The 12,236-nt window shown below is 52.5% G+C and overlaps 1 protein-coding gene across 1 annotated transcript in view; it reads left to right on the top strand.

Annotated features, from left to right (window-relative positions):
* MID2 (midline 2) overlaps nt 1-12,236 on the top strand; it is a 173,099-nt gene that overhangs the window by 18,820 nt on the left and 142,043 nt on the right. The gene's annotated exons all lie outside the window — the stretch shown is intronic.

The following is a 12,236-nucleotide window of genomic DNA, read 5'->3' as shown; positions in this document are numbered from 1 at the left end:
GCAGGTGTGTGAGTCTCTGCTCTCCCCATAGCCATTACTAATTGCACCTGGCAGTCATGGGCATGCCTGATGTGGTGACCAGCCCTAGACAGGTAGGGGGGTTGCTCTTTGCTTGGAGCAGCTCTCTGCAAAGAGTGCTGCCAGGTCTCTGCACCCCTGGTGCCTCACAGCATTGTCTCCATGCAGCATCCATGCTGGGGACAAAAGCAGTGACTTGCTTTTGGGCCTAAAAGGTTTTTATGCACTGTGAGTTGCTCCTCTCCTGTATTTGCAGCCCTGCCCACCCTCCATCCTTGCAGGGCAAGGGGCTGTCTGGCTGTTTGCAGGGAGGTGGTTGGGCTTGAACTGGGTTGTCACACTGACTGGTGACAGTGGAAGCAGAAAGCGCTACGGGGTGCATTTGGGGCCCTGGAGGAAGGATTATGGGCTCATTGGCTGTGAGTGAAATGAAAATGGCCATCAGTATCCCGGCCACCTTCCCTGGAGGCTGGCTGGGAGATACTTGCTTGCCTAGAGCTGGGTGCTGTGCAGGGACCTGCTGGTGGTGGCAGTGCTGCTGTAAGGAGACAAGGGACAGATCCAGATCTGCATTTCTGGACATTGGGCTGGTACCACCTTGCTGGAGCTGCGTGCTGGGGCGGTTTCAGCTGGGCAGAGCCGAGCATTGCAGAGCCTCCAAATCCCTTGCTGCAGCACTGGAAGCTCATGTGGTACAGCAAGAGCCAGCTGGGTGTGATTGGTTTTTGGGAGCTGCTGAAGCTGGCTTCCCTGCTGTATTTCAGTCACCTGCTTTATAGCAGCAGCTGCTGGTGCTCTGGTTTCATCAGGGCTGAAAGAACCAGTGCCCTCTGCTGTAAGGCTCTCATCTGAGACGTCCTCCAAAGAAAGGTTAGGAGAGAAGCGGCGCGATGCAGGGCCTTGGGTCCTGGTGCTGCCTCCTGGCCAGCCGGCAGATTGGCATCTCAGAAGGCACCCCGGAGCCCAGCGCCCCCCGCACCCGGGACTCGCGGAAAGGGTAGGACAATGCAATCGCGCCGGCTTGCTTCCGTCTCCCTGCTAAATCAGAACCCAAGTGCCTGCTGGTGGGGAGCCAAACAGGTTTTATTTCTTGAAAATACAGCCTAGTGTCTCCACTAGGATGAACCTTAATTAAAATGATGAGTGAGCAAGCAGGATTTTTTAGCTTCCAGAGCGGCTGAATGTGCTGGACTGTGAAGGGGAATATCATTAGAGGAGGGGTGGGAGGAGAGCAGATAACTTCAGGAAAGCTGGAGGAGAGAGAGAGCAGGGAGACCTTGGGGTAGAGGAGTGGCTTCATCTGAAGGGGAAAGAGGATTTTCCCTGGCATGGCAGGGGACGTGCAAGAGGTGGACGTGCCAGCTTGGTGGCGTGCCAAGTGGCCAGCTGCTTTTCTCCACGACTGGGCTGCAAAGCGGCTAACTCTGCGTCTGCTTGGGAAGGTGGGGCTGTTCTTGTGGTGGCCGCCCTTGCGGCTGGGGGCCTGCGGGTTTATCTGGCCGCAGCAGCGTGTGCACTGGGGCTGCTGTGAGCTGCCCGTTGACCGGCCGTTCTCCGCCCAAGGTTGAACTTGGTCGCTGCAGTCCTCTGGCTTCTGGTTTTTGATAGCTGCCGGCGTGCAGAGGGCCATAGAGAAGCCACTGCGTTGAATAGAGATTGGAAGCAAGTAAGAAACAGTGCTGCACTGCGGGGGCCTGCTGAATCGAAGGTGTGCCCTGCCCGCTTTTTTGGCATGCCAATCTGCCGGCCACCAAAGGAGGTGGAAGGCGAAGACTTCCATGCCATGGCTGCAGGCATTGCCTCATCACAGCAGGGAAGGCGCTGGGAAGGAGGGTGACGTGCACCACTGCTGCATGGCTATAGGGGGCTCTTTGAACTGTTTCAGCTGCTGAAAAATGCATACTATGTGTTTCTTGCATGCGCAACCCGCTAATCTGCCAAAGCTGGTAAACAAATTGCAGGAAGTCTAACCCTGTGCTGCCTTACATATAATAACGCCAGATGCTGGATTTGCTGAGAGACTTCTGTTGGCACGTGCTCTGCTCATGTCCCTCAGGAGCGCTTGGAGAGCTGTTGCCTCTCTGGAGCAGGGAGGTGGGCTGTCCGGGCTGTTTGCAGTGCATCATGCCTCATGCACGCTACTTAAATAGGCATGGTTTGTAGGGAAGAGGTAAAATGTTTTATCCGAGCAAATGGACCTCTCTGGAGAAAAAGCAGATGAGCTTTCCTCTGTGCTTGCCTCTCTGATATCCGTAGACTGGGGTTGTGCACACAGGGAGCTATTCTTTCTCCCACCTAGTCATATTTGAGTGATGTTAATGCAACATTTTGAGACCTTCCCACCATCACAACTGCAACAAGAGGGCTTCACTTGAGTCCTGCCGGCTGGCGAGTGCAGTGCTGGGCTTCCAGAGCTGGTTTCTTGCTGCTGTCACCCAGCCTGGGCTGTCTCTGGCCAGGACATGGCTGCGGCCACGCTGATCCCCTCTTCCCTGGCAGAGGGAAGCCAGCTTTTGAAGAACAGCACGTCTAGGCTTTGCTCAGATGTGTTTATTTACGTGTCTTTATTATATATACACGCACTTATTTTTTTGTCTTTTGCTTCCCTGTACACTGCAATCCAATCAGGCTAGACAAATATGACATTAGCAGCTGATGCTTTAGCATTAGGCCAAAGAAAATTATTGACATGATCCCTTCCCATAACAAATTTCCCGGCGCAGAGGAGTATTACTCTTCATTTTGCACTAGGCGAGTAGGAGATTGCGGCAGATGGAAAGGTTTCGTTTCATCATCAGAACAAATAGCTTAATCAACTGATTTGTGCACAGCTGTAAAAGCACTATTAGCCATCTAAAATAATGGAAAACATTTAGCACTGGCAGGAGAGACACGACAGTGGGGCATGCTGGATCCAGTATGCGCAGAGGAGTATTGGGAAGGGCCTGAACTTCTGTGGGGCAAATGATGCTTTGCATGTACAGGAATTACAGATATCTCTGAGTGATGGATGGCGGAGGCTTATAGAGCTGCGTGACAAGCAGAAAACCCCAAGAACCCAAATCAAGCAGCTTGTCCTGTTGTATCAGCAAATTGTCCTTCTGTCACTCGTCCTGGGAAGGGAAGGTGTCTGTGCTGCCTGCTTGCAACGAGAAGAGCAGTAGCAAACTGCGACAGAGCACAGCAAAGGGATGTGGGCCGCTAAGAGCTGGTTTCTCATCTCTGCCCCTAAGAGCTGGTTTCTCATCTCTGCCCCCTGGAAAAGACGGAGGGGCAGCACAGGAGCCGCCAGCAGCCGCAGCATGGACAGGAGTGTTGATGCGTGCGCCAGACTGGTAATGCTATGGGATGAGCCGAAGGCCCGTGACTAGCAAAGTTCATTCCTGAGTGTGTGTTCCTAAGAGCTGCCAGAGTTTGCACATCAGAAGAAGCCACTGGCGCTGCGTCCCGCCAGTCTGGGGAGCAGTGCTGTGCCTACGCTCACGCACGAGTGCTGAGGAAGGTCAAAAAAACAGGAAAATCCAATAAAGCCATGATATTGGGCAACCATTCATGCTTTAGGTGGTCAGATATCATGCTTAGACAAAACTTTAAGAAAACATCTCCATGAGTTACTGCTTTTTCAGTGGGAGGGGGAAACCCCAAGCAAAACTAGTTCTGCAAGATGCAAGGACAAGGGCTGTTTAAGAAGCACCCCACCAGGCGTACGGCGGCATAAAGCAAGTTCCAGGAGACCTTTGCAGATCCTGGAAGCAGTGGTGCTCTGCGAGTCAGCAGGTCTGCTCGATCGCTGGACGTTGAAGGGAGAAAGTTGAGGAAAAGGAGGATCCGGTGAGGAAGCAAAAGGGTTTCATGCCATTAGTCAAGGAAATGTAGGCAAAGATAAAGATGTGATTCCTCCAGGGAATAAGGTACTGTGCGAATGGAGAAATTAAACAGCAACAAATCACGGGAGCCCCGTGGGCTCCAGCCAGCTCTTCTGAAGGAATTTAACAATGAACCAGCTGAACTGCCAGCAGAAAGTAATCTCTCATTAAAAGCAACTGCTGCATGGGAGTACAACCTCTTCTGCTCTGTCTGTCTTTAAATTAAAGAGGTACAAGGAGGACTGTGGGAATTACAGACCAGTGAGCTTTATTTCAGCATCAAGCAAATTGGCTGAGAAAATAATTAAAGCTCATGTGGAAATGGCCGCGTTTCAATGTGATAGATTAAGGACAACAAAGCATGACTTTTAGACAGGAAATCCAGTTTACTAGGATTTGTATTGCAATAAAGTGATTGGGGAGAGCAATGGGGAGATAAATTATTTGGACTTTGAGAATGCCCCTGACAAATTCCCTAAATTATTAAGGAAACTGTTAAGGCAGGAGTTGTGGGAGGAAAGGTGGAATTCTGTTAAATGTTTGCAGATTTACTATGAGAAGCAGTGAAGAGTTACGCCATGTGTTGTCGGTCTGGCCAAAGGTTGCTCTTCAATCACGGGCTCCGAGCTTGAAATGTGATGTTAAATATGCATATTAGGCACATACACACACACAAGCTTATCAAGGTTGCAAGTCAAGCACGTAAAAATTAGGTAACGTTAGATCTAAATTGGCTGTGGGAGCCTGATTACCTCCTCTCTTTTTCTCCCTTGAGCATCTGCATTAGGTAGGAAGCTGTAGCTAATTACATGGCCGTGTGCTATTTTTACTCGTAGGACACATGTTTCTCTCTGTACGTGGGAGAGACCCGTTCCAAGGACAAATATAGGGTAGCTCGTTGAGCAGGCTGATGTTTAGAGAAGCTTTATTTTGTTGGCGGGGGCCGGAGTTAGAGACAGGCGGTGGCCTGGAGAGCAGGGCTTGCCTGTGCCTCTGTTACAGCCCGTCTCTCCCGTTGCGTTGGGCTCAAGGTGCCAAGAGCCGCAGCTGCAGGAAAGGTCCTGCTTGGCCCTGAGCTGGAGCTTTCCTGGTGAGCGTGGACACTTTGGGGACTGTACTAGACCCTTACATAGCTGATTGATGGATTTTTCTGTTGTTGTTTCTCCTGAGGCGTGAGACGTCGTCCAATTTGAGCTAGTTTTTCCGAGGACAACAAAAAGCACAAAGACAGTGGCTGCCCAGATTTCATGTCCTGCTGTCATGGAGCCAATTAAGGAAAGGGTTGCTTTTTATTTATTTATTTATTAAAATGAGGGTGGAACAACATATCTTCTCTAAGGCTCATTCTTGGAAGTGGCTGAGCAGTATATATATATATTTTTTTTTTTTGAGGGAGGAGGTGGGGGAAATCACACTTGCTGGGGAAAACATCAACCCGAACAGTTTGTGTTTCACCAGGCTGTAAGTGATGGAAAGCACAGTGCAGAAATGCAAGTTGGGGGACAAAGCTGAGCTTTAAAAGGCTGGCAAAACGTGCTGAGCAGAGAATCCTCTTGACTTCGGTGCTTGGGGACACCAGGAGGAATTTGAGGGGGAACTAGTAAATGATGAGGAAACTTAGAGCCGGTAGAGGTAAGGAATGTGTATCGGAAGGGAAAATGTGACCTGCAGAAGTACAGCATTGAGTTTTAAATTCTTTGTTAGCCACTTGGGAAAATGGGTGCTCTTGTGGCCAGCTCAGAGAAGACCAATGCTCACTGTGCAGAAAGCATGCTAACTATTGCCCCAAAGTGGTAGGGAAGTCAAATGTTTAGTAGGATTGGATTTGTAGACCAGTAAACCACCCGCAGTTAAGTGACAGAAGACTGATGCCTTGAGAACATTGGGAATTACATCCCACATACGTGAAAACCCCTAGCTTGCTGGTCTTGAGAAGAGCCGTGTTGAGGTCCGTGAGTTGATGGCGTTCCTTGCACGGTGCGTCTTGGTTGCTGGCAGCGGTGGGAGGGCAGACTTCAGGAGCTGGTTGTGGCCAAGCCCAAGCAACGCTGGGAAATCGCAGTCGGTGGTTTTGAATGTAGATGCCAAAATCGGTATGGTGTGTTGTGGCTGAACCGTGCAGCGTGGGGATTGCATGGTGTGAATACGCGAGCAAGCGCTTTCTTGCAGCAGGAACCGGCGTGAGTGAGCCCTGCACAGGCAGGGGCTGGCAGAGGGATTGAGGCGAATTTTGGGCTGTCTGAATATGGCCCTAGGCAACATGCACTGGCACTTGCCCTCCAAGGTGTAGATGAGCAGTGAGCAGTGTCTCCTTCTGTCACTTCTCTGCAGCCCTTCTTCCCTTCCTGGTGAAGCTGTGCGTTGCTGAAGATGTAACATTTGAGCTGGAGACAGAAATGAAGTATGCTCGGTGTTTTGCAATGCTCTTCTTGGTACCAGCATTGCAGCCCTGCTGGGTGCTTGCTCCAGCTCTTACCTCTGCAATTCAACACACCTGTGCTCTTTCTTGCAGGCAGAAGTATAATTTGATCTTGTAAAATAATATTTTTGTAAGGGATGGTACGGGAACCCTTGTATCAAGCAATCCCTGATGTAATTTGCTAATGATATCTTGCGCACCCCTGGGTCTCCTGAAATTCATGCCGTTCCGAGTCAGTGCACAGATTTCAGAGCTTGTGGAAAAGCTGGCCTTCAAAGCGGAAAGCCACGGTCGCTCCTTGCCGCGGCTGCGCTGGTGGCTGGCTGTAACGCTTGCTCCGCCGTCCCCGTAGCACCAGCTTTTTGCTTTCAGTGACTCTCGCTGCCTTCCCCCTGCCTTTCTGGCCCTCTCCTTCGTTATTGGACGTTCATTGATTTCTCCTCCCCCGTGGGTTTTGAATGGGGCTCAGATTAACACAGCGGCTTTTGTTCCTCGGCATCAACAACAACTTGTCATCGGTGTCATTTCCATCCTGCCACAGCTTCTTTGGAAATGGCTCTAATACGGCAGGGCTCAGGTGCCGTGAACGGGAAGCGTCCAGCCTGGAACAGTGTACCGATACGTGCGCCATGTTCGGCGGAGCAGAAGCTGCTTCTTATGTTAGGTGGTTGCAAAGGTTCAGAATGAGCACTGATAACGAGTGCAGAAAGGTTTGTCGCCTTGCAAGGAAGAGAGCTGTGGCAGGCAGGTGCTCTTGGCTGCTGCTGGCGTGGTGGCTGAGGACAAACCCCTTGGTTGTCTACCCTGACATTTATCTCGCAAAGGCTGCGTCATGCTGGGATGACTAGCGGTGCTCCGACCTCCACCGAGTCCTGTTTCAAACTGGCTCTTAAAGGGTTTTCCTACCTGCTTCCGTGTGCAACACCCGAGGTGATAGTTGGGAAGCAGAAGAGGGGCATGGAGTGGCACATGGAGTTTTGTGACACAGCACATCTGTGTTTGCAGTGTGAAATTTTAGGGCACAGTGCTCTCCCTCAACACTAAACCTCTCGCCAAGATGCTGGTGACCTGGGGAATAAGCAGCCAGGAGCCTGCCCCACTTGAGAGGTCAGGAGGACCCTACAGCAGCATGGAAGTGTTGAGTTTCCTCCCCTTCCACCCTTGCTCGTATTAACCAGCACTCTAGAGAGGTTTCTGATGGGGCAGGAGTGATGGTGGATGTGTTGAGCTTCTGTCGTGCTGGATGTAGGGATACGGGTGGGTGCAGAAGGCCTGAACCTCTCTGCCCATGCTTTGTGCTTGAGTGGGAAGGCAGCCCATGTGCTGATGCTGTATGGTGCTGGTGACATGGGCATGCAGAGCTAGGCTCTGGCGGTGCCGTCGGTCTAGGTGGGCACTCGGAAGCGCTTTACCCAGATCTCACCTGCCTCGGGGACTGACCTTTTGCAGAACGGGTGCTTGCCGACCAGCTGGCTCCCTCACAAAGCTGCTCAAAGCCCTGGCGTTGTGACAGCTAAAAGCACTGAGCATGCGTGCCGGAAGGACGCTGCATGACTTGATGCGTTGTTTAACGGGAGAAATCCCATCCAGGCATTTCCGTGGCGAAAATGTTTGCTTTTATGTGATGCTTTGTTAAAGCCATGCTTTCTGTAGTTGTCCCCCTGCCCAACAGCTGGCTTCCTGGAGTTTCCCAGGGGCTGGGGCTGGCCGACCCTTAGACCCTGGTGACGAGAGCCTTTGCAGCACAAGTGACGTTGGGCTGTTTGCAAACCCTGTTAGTATTTTCTAGTTCTTATATTTTTAGGGAGTTAACGACTATAAACAAAGCAGATTTTAATCTAATCAGCTCTTCCTTGTGCCGCATCAATCATGGACATCAAAGTGAACATCAAAGTGAGAGGCATGAAAGGCTTCGAAGGCAGCGCCAACCGCTTCACCCAGGTGCATCTCTGAAAGAGCTTCCTAGTCTGTGGCGTTTGTCTGCTTCAGCCTAGTTTTGAGGCTCCTTTCAGTTATCTCAGATCTAAGGGATGTTGTCGAGGTAAGGAAAACAAGATTAACATAAGAATGGCCAGCACGAACAAAGCAAAGGGCTGTCTGAACTTTTTGCTCCTTTTTTTCCTTCCCTTCCCCCTGAGAGTCTCTAAGCCAGGTGCTTCAAAGGAGGATGTAAGCTCTGTCCGGTCTGTCGGAGATTGGCCCGGCGATGAGCAGGCCCCGCTGTTAAGCCTCAGCGTTTGGCCCCTTGGGGAACCGCCTCTTAGCCAGTGCACCTGCAGTCACTTTGCTGTGAGCCAGCTTCGTTCGCGACTCCCCGCAGAGGTTGTTGGGAATGTCACGTTGCAGTCCTTATTTTTCAGATGATATTTTTGAGACTCTGAAACAAATGCTGTTCTGGTCAATTTTTCTGTTGTTTTGGGGCCTGAGGGAAGTAATTTTCTCTGCTGGTCTGGGGGAGATAAATCAGGGAGGTGGGAGCTGCTCTGCTCCCTTCAGTGCCTGGTATGTGCATTCATGAATGCTGTGCCCTTACAGCCCTGCAAGGGACAAACCCCAGTTAAGGGGCAGTTCATAATATAGGGATGTTATGACACATGAACGCACAAAAAGAAGCAGGGGAGCTGCTCCTCGCTGCAGTCACAGTGGTGGGACATGTGGCGTCTGTCAAATGGGAGCCCCCTCATCCTCCTTGGCTTGGGTCTGGCAGGGGAGCCCAGCAGATCCAGCTTGCGAGATGGGATGGTTGGTGCAAAGTGTGCAAGAGCTCCCGGGCAAGCAGCCAGGAGCGCTTCCTCCCTGACTCTTTCCCATGGCTGAGACAGGCTCGGAGGCTTGAGAACAAGCACTGGGGGGATGCAGAGAGGAAGCAGGGTGCAGAACAAAGCAGCTGTTGGGAACCTTCACGCTCTTCAGCCTTTCTGGACACAGCTGCATTTCCATCATCCCTCTGGAAGAGGGAGAGAGGCTGCTTTTTGGGGCAGGCCTCGATAAGGTTACTTGTAGCATTAGGATACATAAATTTCCAATTGCTTAATTTTATAAGCCCCTTGAGCTGGTGCAAGGAAGAGATCAAGATCTCCTCGAGGCGCTTGCAAGTGCTATTTCAGGCAATTAGGAATAGATGGTGCGATAGGCAGGTACCAGCGCAGGCAGGTTCCAGCAAGGCACCTGTGTGTTTCCCTTTCGCAAGGGCTTGAAGCAGTCCTTTACCCAGAACGGGGAAGCAGAGTCCCCCAGCCATGCCCTGCTCCAGCTGAGGTTGGGGACAGCTGCCAATGCTGCTTAGAGGCGAGGTTGGAGCCAGTCCCGGCCCTCGAGCACACCGCGAGTGCTGTGATGGCTCGAGGCTTTGAAGCTGCTCCACGGGGCCTCTCGTGGTATGTGTGGGAGATGGTTCCTCAGGCAGCAGTGGGAAGAGGTGGCTCAGTTAATGTGCCGTGTGCATGCACTTTCTCTGGGGCTAGCTTGGAAAATACCTGCAGAAGGTAACACTGCTCCAGCCTGTCAAACCCACGCCAGCCCCAGGGTTGCTGAGCTATGCTGTCTGGCCCCTGCCCACCTGGGAAGACTCCTCAGTGCTTTCTGCTGCCAGAACCTTCCCTGCCCATGCTGTTTCATCCCATCCATGTTTACGGTGGCAATCGCAGTCTCTTCTGACGGTGCTTTTCCTCTCCCCCGCCCCCAAACGGGAGCTCTCGCACCCTGCCGAGAGCACAGACGGGTTTATGGAATGCAGACCGGGTGTGGAAACTTGGCTGAACTCGGCACAACGTTGCTTTTCATCAGATCTGCTCCCGAGGCAGATCAGGGACAGATCGGTCTCTGCAGGTCGCCGACAGCACAGGCTTTCCACATGTCTGTATTATGGGGAGGATGTCGCTTGGAGTCCGACTTGCTGGAGCTGAAGAAGTTCCAAAGGTGCTGTGTGCATGCTGCATGCCACAGGCGATCCAGAGCATGGGTGAAAAACAAGGGGCTGAATCTGATCGTGGCATGCCAGTGAGAGCAGCAACCCATCAGCCATGCCTGTTTGCTTTGGGATGGCCTAAGGTATGGCTAAGAAAGCTGCAGCTTGGTGGGGAGAGATGGACTCCACCGGTGGATTATGGGGCTTCTCTGTCAAGAGAATCCAGTGTGTAGACGCAGAAATGCCACGCTGCCAGCCTAGCAGACGCCAGGATGGTCAGTCAACCTGAAGTCCAGGGCCTGCCCAAGTCTCCAGCTACTCAGTGGGATGCACCAAAAAGGCATGGTGACAGGATTGTCCACAGTATATACTGAGTGACTCGCTGAGCAAAGTTGCTGAGCCTTTGCTACCAAAGCCTTCATTTTTGGTGGCTGTTTGGTGTGGTCACACAGATGGACAGCTGCACAGCTCTCAGATCTGGCCCAACATTCAGGCCTCAAAGTCTGAACTCATTTGTTAGCAGTAGTGGGGTGTGAAAGGGCCTCGTGCAGCCCTTCTTGTAAGTGAATGAGGTGAGAAATGCCCTGTACATTGGTGATGGAGTGCACTCTGGACTGGATCTTTTGGCTTGAAAAAGAAAAGGTGAATGCTTTGGCCCAGCCACCCTCCCTGCAGGATGGTACCTAGCAGGCGGCACCGCTCAGCTCCATCTCTCCCACCGGTGGGTTACCAGCACCAAAGTTCCAGGGCAGTTTACCTGGTAGGCATCTCACTTGCTGAAGGTGGTCTCACCTCAAATTTGGGAAGAAATCCCCCAGCCTGCCTTGTCTTTCCTTCCTCCGCTGGAAGCTGCCGCTGGGCCCCGCTGAGGGCGGCTCTTCCAGAGCATCCTTGAGGATGTGGCGCCCTGGCAAGCTCAGCTCCCACAGGCACCTTGCAGCTCCACAGCTGAGCACGGCTCTTGGAGCACCGCGCGGTGCCTGCCCTGCTCCCCCCGCCACTTCCCAGATAATTAAACGCTCCATCTCCCCCGCGGTAGACATTTCCGGCTAGTGTCGACCCGCAGCAGTTGCGTGCTAATTTTTAACTGGAGAGTGAGCTCTTCGAGCGCTTTCCTCCACCGCTGGCTGCCTAATTGATTACTGTTTTGCCAGCGGCGCAGGGCGCTCTCCTCCGATGCAGACCGGAGCTGGAGGAAGCACGCTGCCGTGTGTACGTGTTGGAGCCGTCGCGAAACCCACCACTGCGCCCCTCCTTGTTAATTAGCTGCTGCTACCGCACGTGGTTGCAGGCGATGGGGAAAAGCGTGCATTTTCCCTTATTAGCGCCTGCCAGGCTGTTATTCTCGCCCAGGTGGGAGTTTGCATTTCGGAGACCCGTTAGGAGCTGGCGCGAGGTCTGGGAGTGGGTTTGCAGCCTGCCCTCTAGCAGCTTGCTGGCCGCTGCTGCTTCGGTGGGGTTTGCAATGAGCCGGAGAGGCTGGATGTCAGCGCGGCACTTCAGTGCTGCTTCTCCGCTGTTTGCCTCTTCTCCAGGTTAACCTGGGTTAACATGTGTGGAAGGGGAAGCGTTTGGGAGCGGGCTTGGGCCAAGGCGCGGTGGTCAAGTGTGCCAGCGCGGGAAGGGGACGCCGGTGCTCGTGGGGTGAGTCGGTGTTTTGTGAAATCGGAGCTGTTTGTTGTTGCGTGCCCGGCAACGTGCCGTACGGCAGTTGCTTTTGCAAAGGCTGCTTGAAATGAGCCTGTTTCGAACCTCACACAGAAGACGCGATCTAAAAATATGACCTTGTTTTCCTCCAGCTGGAGTTGATTTAGGCATCCCTGTTTTTGCACTGAAGTGCACGGCAGGACAACACAGAGACAAAAGCTTACAGGCTGTAATTTTACTCTCCTTCCTTCCCCACCCTGCTCCTAAAAGAAGGCGGCTGGTAGAAACTCAGAAAAGTTGGCTGAAGGATGGAGCATTAGAGCTCCTGACCCACTCTGCTTGCTCAGGGTTTCCCAGACCCCCTTCACCAAAAAGCAAA

Source organism: Dromaius novaehollandiae, chromosome 11, assembly GCF_036370855.1.
Source record: "Dromaius novaehollandiae isolate bDroNov1 chromosome 11, bDroNov1.hap1, whole genome shotgun sequence".
NCBI lineage: Eukaryota > Metazoa > Chordata > Aves > Casuariiformes > Dromaiidae > Dromaius > Dromaius novaehollandiae.
The sequence above is the reverse complement of the archived record's forward strand: the minus strand, read 5'-3'. Positions and strand labels throughout refer to the sequence as shown.